We start from the raw sequence: 12,149 nt of genomic DNA on the forward strand, positions 1-12,149 counted from the left end.
AAAAACAAAACGGGAACAACTACAATAATTGTATCTGCATGTGGCCCACCGGCCGTAGTTTGAGGACCCCTGCTCTAAGGGGTTGAGTTATAGACAATCATTCAAATCCACCGATTACCAGCAATTGGCCCCTATGGCATGTTAGATTTGCTAACTCAGATCTTGGGACCTGGGTCTGAGAAAAAAGGGATACTTCTGGAAACCTCGAAGTCCTGATACTGAAAGCAAAGGTTCAAGTGGTGTTCTACCACCTCAAAGCCTCAATTCTGTTTTCTTGTTTTTCTGGAATTTCAAGGGTAGAAGAAGAGAATAGGAAGGAAAGGGAGTAAATGTGCTGTGTGTATATAGCCTAAGACAGTGGTTCTCAACCTTCCTAATGCCGCGACCCTTTAATACAGTTCCTCATGTTGTGGTGACCCCCAACCATAAAATTATTTTCGTTACTACTTCATAACTGTAATTTTGCTACTGTTATGAATCGTAATGTAAATATCTGATATGCAGGATGTATTTAGGCGACCCCTGTGAAAGGGTCATTCGACCCCCAAAGGGGTCGCGACCCACAGGTTGAGAACCGCTGGCCTAAGAGGATAAAATAGGTAATGTGACTAACTTTCATAATAAGGTAGGGCTGGTGAAGAAAAGGCCTCTCCTCGCCTTTACTCTTCCCTTGATGATTTATTCGTGAGGAGGAGCCTTCTCAGTTTGTTTCCTGTAGTTCTCACCGCAGCCTCACTCACCTCCAATGCCTCTGCACTTTAGCTGAGCCAACTTTGCTACAATTAGTCTAAGACAGCGATTTTCAACCTGTGTGACACAGCATAGTGGAGTGCCCCAAGAACTTTTCAAATATGCAGTACCTGACTCTGTAGTCAGGGGCACTGACCTCTTTTCCCTTAGATTGTCGAATAAAAATTAACAACAGCCAACACAACAATATCCATGTGATATGATGAATCAAAATTTCACCTTTTTTTGTCAGATTGGCAAAGAATATAATATATATTTTTGGTGTGCAACAGAATTTTAGTAATTAGTTTATGTGTGCCATGAGATGAACAAGGTTGAAATTCACTGGTCTAAGACAATGAGTTTATGGCCTTGGTGTATATTCTTCTGTAGATATTTTTTGTGGTGTGTTATTTTTTTTCCTTTGTCACCTCCATAGGCATTGTCCACATTTTGTATAGCAAGGAGTGGAGGCCAAAATTAAAAATGATTATCTTGAGTGTATTTGTAGAAACCATGAGCATAGTCTCAACTTCAAGTGTTCAGAGTGGAGCTTCAAAGCACCTGTCCTGAGTTTAGGGACGGCTAGTTTGATCTAGATATCTTAAATGGGGGAGTGGGGTGTTATTACCAATGGATGCATCTCCTCTGTTAGCTCTGCTTCTTCGGTGGTAGGTGGGGGTACGGGCCCCTCCCTGTTCCCTTTAGTGGTGCTTCCCAAAGGGAAAGCTTTGCTGAGCTTGATGAGCACCTAAGGGAAAACCACATGGCCCAAGCAACAGCTTTCTCTTTAGCAGGAAGTTAACCAAGGTCTCAGAGTGTCTGGCACAAAATAAGTGCCCAATAAATGTTTTCAACTATATCATTATCCAAATCGATTATCCACCCAATTAAAAAATTGGCAAAGGACTGAAGTAGAGATGTCTCCAAAGAAAATACACAAATGGCCAATAAGCACATGAATCGATGCTCAATATCATTAGTCATTTGGGAAATGTAAATCAAAACCACAATGAGCTACCCTACCACTTTATACCCCCTGGGATGGCTGTAATAAAAAGACAGACAAAAACAAGTGTTAATGGGGACGTGGAGAAATTGGAACCCTTATAAACTGCTGGTGGGAATGTAAAATGGTGCAACTGCTTTGGAAAAACAGTTTGGCAGTTCTTCAAAATGTTCAACATAGAGTCACCATATAACCCAGCAATTCCATTCCTAGGTATACACCCAAGAGAATTGAAATCATATGTTCACACAAAAACTTGTACACAGTGGAAATAACAACATTATTCATAATAGCTATAAAGTGAAAATAATTTAAGTGTCCATCGATTGATAACTAAACAAAAATTCATAGTTTGTACAGTGGAATATTATTTATTAATTAAAAGGAATGAAGTACTGATTCATGCTACAATATGGATGAACCTTGCAATTACTATGGAAAGTAAAAGAAGCCAGGCACAAAAGATCACATATTGTATGATTTCAATTTATATAAAATGTCCAGAAGAGGCAAATCTATAGGGACAGAAGGTAGACTAGTAGTTGCCAGGGGTTAGGGCAATGAAGAATGAGGAGTGACAGCTAGTGGATATGGACTTCCTTTATGGGATGATAAATATTTTCTAGAATTGTATAGTGGTCATTTAGTGTATTTGAAAATACACTAAAAACCATTGAATGTGTACATTTAAAAGGTAAATATTATGGTATATAAATTATATCCCGATTTTTAAAAACCTGAAAAAGGAAAATACTAGCCAAATAGCGACATGGGATATAAGGAGTTAGTCTTGGTCATCTATCCTATCTAATAAAAGAGAAAAATGGTAATTGGCGTACGACGATACCCTTTTCATTGGCTAATCAGGGCTATATGCAAATTAACTGCCAACTAAGATCAGCAGTTAACTGCCAACAAGATGGCGGTTAATTTGCATATGTAGGCACAATGCAGGGAGGCGAAAGGGAAAGCAGGAAGAAGCCCCCTGCCAAGGAGAATCAGGCGACTTTGCTGCCCTGGCCAGTGATAGCAGGAAGTAGGGGTGGAGCCAGCGATGGGAGCTGGGCACGGTCGAAGCTGGCAGTCCCGGGAGCTAGGGGTCCCTTGCCTGGGCCTAAAGCGGAGCCCACGATCGCGGGGCCACTGCAGCTGCGGATCCCTGCTGCCCGGGCCGGATGCCTAGGACAGAGGTGTTAGGCCTGGGCAGGGGTGGAGCCTGCAACCACGGGGATCTGGGGGTCCCCTGCCCAGGCCTGACACCTCTGCCGGAGGCCTCAGGCCTGGTCAAGGGGCCGATCCGGTGATTGGTGATCGGAGGGTGATGAGGGTCAACTCCTCTGGCTGAGGCATCAGGCCTGGGTGGGGGGCGGAGCCGGGGATTGGAGGGATATGATGGACCCCTTGCCCAGGCCTGAAGCCTGGGTCAGAGGCGTCAGGCTTGGGCGGGGGGTGGAGCAAGCGATCAGAGGGAGATGGGGGTCCCCTGCCCAGGCATGATTCCTGGGCCAGAGGCCTCAGGCCTGGGCGGGGGCCAGAGCCAGTGATAAGGGGGAGATGGGGGTCCCCTGTCCAAGCCTGACACCTCTGGCGGAGGCCTCAGGCCTGGGCAAGGGGCCGATCCTGCGATTGGAGGGTGATGGGGGTCAACGCCTGAGGGCTCCCAGTATGTGAGAGGGGGCAGGCTGGGCTGAGGGACACTCCCGCCCCCACACACACACCCAGTGCACGAATTTCGTGCACCGGGCCCCTAGTATATTATAAAAGCACTGTCACTTGTCACATACCATATTTTATCATTTGTTAAAAAGAAAACCCTCCACTTAGATGACATATTCCTGAAGTACTTCCTTCTGAATTTATTGGAGAAAAGAATAATTCCCAGTTCCTTTATCTGTTAAATGTTCTTGGAACTCTCCCAGCCATTAAGAAACGTGCTTCTGGTGCCACTTTATTCAGTCCTTCTGCCCCCCACCAGTTGCAGCTGCAGGGTTTGTAATGTTCACTTGGTTGTTTGTTGTTCCCGCTGAGGAGAAGGAAAAGAACCAGCCTTATGTTAGCTCAGTTAAGGTGGGAAAAGTGGGTGAGGGAATGTAAGATCTGGCAATGTGATAGTAGCCTAGGAAAACAAAAAAAGTAACCTCTAAAATTTCAAAATGGTGGTTTGCCTTTTGGTTCCATGAAAGTATTTATCATCATGAAACTCCTTTGCAGATTTTTTTTTTCCTTATTAAAACACCAGAAGCAGCCCAGCTGGCATGGCTCAGTGGTTGAGCATCGACTTATGAACCAGGTGGTCAGGGTTTGATTCCTGGTCAGGGTTCATGTCCAGGTTGTGGGCTGATCCCCAGGAGGGGGCGTGCAGGAGGCAGCCGATCGATGATTCTCTCTCATCATTGATATTTCTATCTTTCTCTCCCTTCTCTCTGAAATCAACAAAAAAAATTAAACAAAAAACAAACAAACAAACACCAAAAGCATATCAGTGGACTCCATGCCATTGAGTTTGTCAGATAGAAAGCAGAGGCTGTTGCTGTGTTTGCAGGTGAACTCCAGAACATCTCACAGCAGCTGTTTTCCAGAGCACTTTTCGCTTTCACGTTAGTTATTTACCTGTTGCATCACCTATAAGCTTGGCATTCAACCCCTCCCCACCAGGGTGCCTCTTCATCTTCTCTGTTGTAGCAACTGGGAAATGTGTTCTCCTTACAGTTCGGGTTTCTCATTTGCAGACACCTTTTCTTCTTATTCTCCTCTGGTCTTCACCCTCCAAGGTGACAAGCTGCTGTAGCTGATGTGGCTGCTCCTTAGCTATGCTAAATACCCTTTCCGCCATAGTAATGGGGGAGGATTTTCGTGTTAGCCAAGGGTACCTTATATAGAAGGATGGTGATTAGGCCTGGAGTCAACTTTATTGAGGAGTAACATGCCCCTTGTCTTTAAGCAAGAACCAGTCCCACTAGCAGCCCAAGCCTTCTGCTCATAGTGGCTCGTGAGCAGCGTTGTGCGGTGGCCACAGCCCTGTGCAATCTGGGGCAGCAGGGGCAGGTGGCAGCTGTTCTTCCATCATGAAAACGGCTGCCTCAAGGCTTCCACCCTGTTGCAGCTGAGCTAATTATATCTTCCCAATAAAGGAAGAAATCGGAATGCTGCATTTGCATGGAAACCAGCCTGATTTGGTGGGTCCAAAATTACTCTAGCATTTATGTTCTCTGAATTGTTTTAATTAGCAGCTCGGCAGTACTTGTCTCTTATTTCGTTTTTATTCCTTCCCACCACTGGCAAAAACTGACGTTTAAGAAACATCTGAACCGGGTTTCTGTCACATTCTGCCTATGACAGACCTAGGATCTCACTCTACGTGGTCATTACTGTGCCACAGTGGATCCACTGAAATTTTTCTAATATGCACTTTGGTAGTTTTCACTGTATGGGTCCGACATGAATGTGATCTGTTGGTGAATAGAGGGCCCTAACCTCTGAAATCCTAGTTTTTGTATCTTGTTCTTCTTTGGGCTTTGGTTCTTCTTTGGGTGGTAAGAAATTCTACCCTTTAATTAATTCATCTTCCACTTAAGAAGGAAAAAAAGGAAGCAGAATAGGCAACTTGACTTAGGGTGGACATTGAAAAAAGTAAATGAATATAACTTGACTAAACAAGGTCATGGTCAGAATCCTAAAGTGTGTGAAAATGATATTAGACTAAGAAATCATCTTTAGGTGCTCAATCCTGGTTTATTAGCTGCAGAGAGAACAGAAAATGGATTGTACTAAAATCAGCGCATAGAACAAGTAGCAAAAAGAACTGATTTGAACTTCAGGGCCTTTACCTTCCCACTCTGGAGTAAGAGGGGTGATGGACTAGAAAATAAAGTCCTAAACCACAGAGGAGAGGAGAAGGCTTAGATAAGTTAAGAACCGAACAACCACATAAGAAATAATCAAGAGGTAACTTTCATACCTCAGTATCTGAAAAAAGTATGCTTATTTTTAAAGGAATATTTTCATGTACTGTGAACATTTCTAGATAAGACAAGTAAGTAGGCAGACTAGATAGATGATAGATAGATAGATCTTGACTCATTTCACAAATATTTTTAGTGTGTTGTTGTGTAAAATGCCGATGTCATTTTCTCTGTGAATGCCTGCTAATTCTTAAGTAGCAATGCCAGCTTCACCTGCTCCCTGACTTCCTCCAAGCAGAGTAATTGCTCACGAAATTTGTGTGGTCTCTCAATACTTCATATAAATCAGCATTACAGCATAGATCATGTTGCATCATGGAACTTTGTTCATATATGTTTCTCACTGATATGAGAGCAGGGGGAAGACAAGTCTTATACATCTTTGTATGCACACAGTCTGGCTATACTAGGTGGCCAATCAGTGATTGTTGAACAAGGCACACACCAGGAAAAGCCTTTATGAATAAATATGCTTAGCCCTGTGGATGAATATGGAAGATACTCAGCTTCACAGTGGGCCTGGTTCTGAGGTTAGGAGCACTGACTTCAGGAAGTAAAACTAGAGATACAGGGACATTCTTATCTCAGACAATTTCTTTTCAACGGAGAGCTCAGAGCTACAACTTACTTGCATGTTTTCTATAGTAGAAAAGCTTCCTTTGGTATACTCTTCCTAGAGCCCCTCAAAACCAGGCCCAGCATTCACTTTAAGAGACAACACTATCTCTTCCTGAAACAGGAATGCCCTCAATGTCATTAACTCTCTTTGAATGTATCATTTCTTATCTTCCCCTTTAATGTATAACACTTACATGATGGTCCTTAATGTTCACATGAGCAATTATAGACTGTTCTGTTTGCAATCTTTTGATTAAACTGGACCCAGAAACATAAGAGTTTATTTATTTTATGAAATCATCCTCCATTTATGTCCTATATAACACAGCGAGAGCACTGTTGAGAGGAACCTGCCAGGGAGAAATCAGAACATTGAGTTCAGACTAATTCTATATTAAACTAGATTTGCATAAATTGTTTCAAGATTCTAAATTGGCTTAGTTTGTATTCAAGCCTTCCTAAGAATCTTTTCCATATGCTTTGGAGTTACAACAATGTGGGTGAGTGTTCTTTCACTCATTCATTCATTCAGCACACATTTATTAAACAGCTACTAAGTGCTAGGTGCTGTAATAGATACTAAAGGGATCCAGATAAAAAAGACACATGGGCTGTGACTTGAGGCAGTTTTCAGACTTGTGTCAATGTGATAAATGCAGGAATAGAGATAAGTACTGGCAACCCTAAAGAGGAAGCCACCAGCCTACTTTGGGAAATCAGAGTAGGGTTCACAGAGTTGAGACATTTGAGCTGGTATTTAAGATACAAACCCTAAATTGTTCTATTGGCAAGAAGGCTCTGGGCCAGGAGGGGAGGGAGACATTCTTGGCATAGGGGGCAACATATGAAAAGAGATGGCAGTATAAACATCACAGGATCTGTGGCCAGGGAATGGGACTCTGTTGCATGCATCTGAGATAACAAAGTAGGCTATTTAGGCTATTATCAGATTTCACAGGGGCCTGTTTGCCATGCCAAAGACTTTGGACTTGGTCCTTTTGGCAGTGGGAAGCCACTGAAAGTTTTTATGCCAGAAAGTGACATATCAGATTGTATTATGTCAGCTTATGAAAATAGATCTACCCAACAGATTCCCAGATCCCCATTCCTACACTTCTTTGATTGGCCTAGAGCAGTGGTCGGCAAATTGCGGCTCGGCAAACCGCGGCTCGCGAGCCACATGCAGCTCTTTGGCCCCTTGAGTGTGGCTCTTCCACAAAATACCGACTTCTGTGCATGGGCCACGAAGTTTCAATCGCACTGTATGTGCGCGCCCGCACATGGTATTTTGTGGAAGAGCCACACTCAAGGGGCCAAAAAGGCGCATGTGGCTCGCGAGCCGCGGTTTGCCGACCACGGGCCTAGAGCAGTGTCCCTCAAAATGGTCCATGAACTGTCAGTGCTATTCACCAACAAATGAGATATGGGATCACCAGGTAAACAATAAGTCCCTTGCTGTAGGCCTCAGTCTGTATTACTGTGCTGTGTGGTCTTTTAGGACAGGCTATTGAAAGTGGCCAAGGCCAGCAAAGAAGAATTGGCCTGGAGAACCTTTGCCCAGATCTCTGGTCCTATCTATTCCCCCAATCAATGAAGACTGTTAGCAGGAGATGGGATAAATCCTCTGTTTTTTTATTGTCTTCTGAGTCCCTTATTCCTGAAGTCAATAGCCCATATGCATTGTACATAGAAGTGCTACGTGCAGAAATTAAGTATGTGTTTAAGTGCAGTGGGTAAGAAGGTAAATCATTGACATTGGCTTGGATGGGCTGGAAGGATTCTGATTTCTCAAAGTTCTGGAAGATATCTTCAGCAGGGATGCTCTCCCTTTTATCTCCCATTTTTGAAGCAGTCAGGCCTCAGTCTCTCATGCTGGTGACATTTCATACTTTTGCATTATTTAGACCAGAGCCCCTTAAAAAAGGGAGGTGGCAACAAAGAGTTTATGGGGTATAGAGGAAAGAGCTTCAGACTGGGGTCCTAGAGGCAAAGGTTCAAATCTCTGATTTGCCTTTCTAACCTTATGATTCTATCAGCTAGGAGTGCATTTAGTCAAAGGTAGAATTATGCTGCTAGTGGTGGCCTCAGCAGATAGGAAGTGGTTTCCCTCGTGTGACGAGAAGTTCACAGGTGGTCAGTTCCCAATTGGTTCAGAGGCTTTCCAGTGTCAGAGCTATGGCTTTGCACTTGACTTTTTCCTGTGTTTTTCCTCATGGCTACAAGAGGGCTGTAGCAACTCCAAGCATATAAAAAAATGCAATTGGAGGAGGAAGGAGGCAAGGCGAGTGCAGGGAGCAGATAGGTTCTTCCTTTACACCTTCCTATCATTAGAAGTAAATCTTTCCCAGGACATCCTCTCTGCAAAAACTCCTCTTTGAACCTCATTGGCCGCAGGTAGGTCAAGGGCTGAATTCAGTTGCACAGATCAATGGCTTGTTATCAAAGACCTAGACAACTGGGATTCCACCATCAGGAAAAAGAAAGGGAAAGCAAATGGCTTTAGGGAAAGAAAATTATGTCAAACTCACCTTATGAACCATCATAGCCTCTGTTTTCTTATTTGCAATGAGCTCCTCCCTTTAAAGGTTGTTGAAGACAATAAGTTGAAGTGGCATGTAATCATTGCTCTTTGTTCCTTTGTATGCAATGCATCCTTTTTTTTTTTCTCAGGCATCTTTAAAATGGTCTCTTTATTACTGGTCTTGAGCAATTTGATTATATGTGATTTGGTACACTTTTATTCCTATTCTTGTGCTTGGATTTCTTAGATTTGTGGGCTTATAGTTGTCATCAATTTGAGTTTTTTAAATCATTATTGTTCAAATATTTATTCTGTTCCCCCTATGTACCAGCTAGAAATTCCAATTTCACTTATATTAAGCTGCTTAAAGCTCGCTCATGGCTCACTGAGTTCTTTTTGTTTTGGATTCTTTTTTATATTTCAATTTGGATAGTTTCTACTACCTCTGTCTTCTACTTCCTTTAGCCTTTCTTCTGCAATGTCTAGTTTTTTATTATTTTTTAGTTGTACCATGTGTGTCGGTCTTGGATCAATATCCATTGATTGATTTATCTCCTCATTGTGGATCATATATTTTCCTGTTGCTTTGTATGCCTGTAAATTTAGATTGGATGCTAGACATTGTGATTTAATCTTGTTGGATGCTAGATATTTTTGCATTCCCAAACATATTTTTTAAATATATTTTTATTTATTTCAGAGAGGAAGCGAGAGGGAGAGAGAGAGAGATATATCAATGATGGGAGAGAATCATTGATCGGCTGCCTCTTGCATGCCTCACATTGGGGATCGAGTCTGCAACCCAAGTATGTGCCCTTGACCGGAACTGAACCTGGGGCCCTTCAGTCCACAGGCCAATGCTCTATCCACTGAACCAAACCAGCTAGGGCCCAAACATATTTTTGAGCTTTGTTTTGGAGTGTGATTATATTGCCTTGAAGCAGTTTGACCCTTTGGTGTGTTGCTATTAAGATTAGGCAGTACCAGACCAGTGGTTACTTTAGAATTAATGATTCCCCAGTACCGAGGCATAAACTACTGAGTACTCAATTCCCCCTGAATCATGAGGATTTTACTCTGCTTTGTAGGAACAGTACTAGTTCTGGTTCTGTGTGAGCACTGGGCACTATTCTCACTGATCCTTTTTGGACAGTTCTTCCCCAGCCACAGATAGTATCCTCACATGCATGCACTGATCAATACTCATTTGAATACTTGAGCGGCACCCTCTGCAGATCTCCAGAGTTCTCTCTTCTCTGGTATTCTGTCATTTCCACTCTAGCCACCTTGGTCTCCCCAGACTCTAGACTCTGTCTTTTCAAGTTATGGAACATACTGGATTCTACCTTGGTTCCCCGCTCTTTTCCATGAATTAACGTTGGTGATCATAGGGCTCACAATTATTTCTCATCTATTGGGGATCACTGTCCTTCATTGCTTGTTATCTAGTATCTTGAAATAATTATTTTATATATAGTTAAGCCATTTTTTGGTTGTTTCAGGTGAGAAGGCAAATCTCTTTCCTGTCACGCCAACTTGCCCAGAAGTAGTAGCCAGTTGCCATCTCTCTTGGTAACAAATATGATGTTTGAAAAATCTATCAGTGAACCATTTATAAACTGTAGTAAAGAAGACATGTTCTCCCATCTCATTAGAATAGCTACTCCCTGTGAAAACTCCCCTCTTTTTAATTAAATAACTTACATTTAAATAATACTTCTAAAATTAAAGTTTTCCTGCTTGCACAAGATTATTACTCAAGTCCGAGAGTAGATTTTCTTCATCTCCAGTGAATATTGAGCAAGAGGAAATTATCTTCGCTTTCCTGCTACCTCTGAGAGATTCCCCCGGCTCCAAACGTGAATTGGTTCAAGAAGGCTTTGGAGAAAGATGTGCGGACAGAATATTAATAAGGCTTTTCACAGTTCACATTTTTCCCAGTCTTTGTCCTTTGGTCAGGGACAGAACACCTTGGATGGATAAATGACTGAATTAATCCAAGATAGTATCATCTTTCTTAGCCAGGCCTCTTCAATATGTAGATACTGAGTGAGACATGCCCTTTTCCCTAAAGAAAACCTCAAATCTGGAGAGTAGAAATAAATGAATCATCTGATTCTAGGTAGTGTGATACATGTTGTGAAGACTAGAAATAAATTGATTTTTACTGGGAGGTGAGATAAAATCTGGAAAATTCTTTGGAAGAAATAATATTGACCTAGGTCTTAAAGGCAGAATTACAGATGGGGTGTTGTTGAACTGAAAGACTATAGTGAATGACTGAAGTTATAAACAAGACCAGATGGCCTGATTACAAGTGCGTCTTGAGGAGAATGTGGACCTTCTCATTGCACCCTCCATCATGTCTCATGATGCTAGGCACTTCTAGGTTCTTACTGATTATAATTGACCAAAAGGAGGTTCCAAAGAAGATTGTATCATATTCTTCTTGGAAGTCTTTGAAACTGAAGACACTATCCACTGTAGTGGATCTTCCAAACGGAGACCACTCCGAAGTCCAAGCATGTCTTGATTTCATCTCCCAACTCTCCATAAAATTTTCCTAGAATTCTGTCCTCATGTAGTTATTTTCTATTTCTGCTTGATCTGTTCATCCAGATATGAAGAACTATAAAACCCTTAGGCATTCACTTTGTATTGTATACAGATGTTGAATTACAACATTGTACACCGGAAACATATGATGTTATATAGCAATTTTACCTTAATTTAAAAAGAAAACTTCAACAGATTGTTACAACAGCCTAACCTGATATTAGATATTTATAAAGACATTAAAAACACCAGGACAAATCCCCCTGCAGATCTGCAGCAGCCTCTCTTGGTGATCATGCCACTGGTTGTTATGAGAACTTAGTTCAGGCACTTAACCTGAGGAATACTACCTTCCAGAGAAAAACAAATTCCACAGTGGGCTCCACTAAGAGAATTTTTCAAACACAAAGTTGCTTGTGATATGAGACAACTTCTCAAGTTCTTTTCATGCTAATGGAGGCAGAGCAGTGTTGCTTTACCTACTACTAGAGGCACCTCCCACTACTAGGTCCCCAAGCTGGACTGCACATCTGAATAGCTCACAGTGCTTTCTTCAAGGCCTCACCTTAGATACCCTGATTCAGTATCGCTGGGGATGAGAATGGGAATTTATGTTTTTAATGAGTTTCTTAGGTGAGTCTGATGTTCAGTCAAATTTAAGAATCATATTGGCCTTGCACAGCAGCATTTACAGAAGTAGCTAAGGACATAACATAGTCTCATCTATGCTAAGATTCAAGTGGTAGCATTATAA

At 42.1% G+C, this 12,149-nt stretch overlaps 1 protein-coding gene across 3 annotated transcripts in view; it reads left to right on the top strand.

The window, feature by feature from the left end:
* Positions 1 to 12,149, top strand: part of NTRK2 (neurotrophic receptor tyrosine kinase 2) — a 320,511-nt gene that overhangs the window by 251,528 nt on the left and 56,834 nt on the right. The window lies entirely within an intron of this gene.

Source organism: Myotis daubentonii, chromosome 11, assembly GCF_963259705.1.
Source record: "Myotis daubentonii chromosome 11, mMyoDau2.1, whole genome shotgun sequence".
In the NCBI taxonomy this organism is placed as follows: domain Eukaryota; kingdom Metazoa; phylum Chordata; class Mammalia; order Chiroptera; family Vespertilionidae; genus Myotis; species Myotis daubentonii.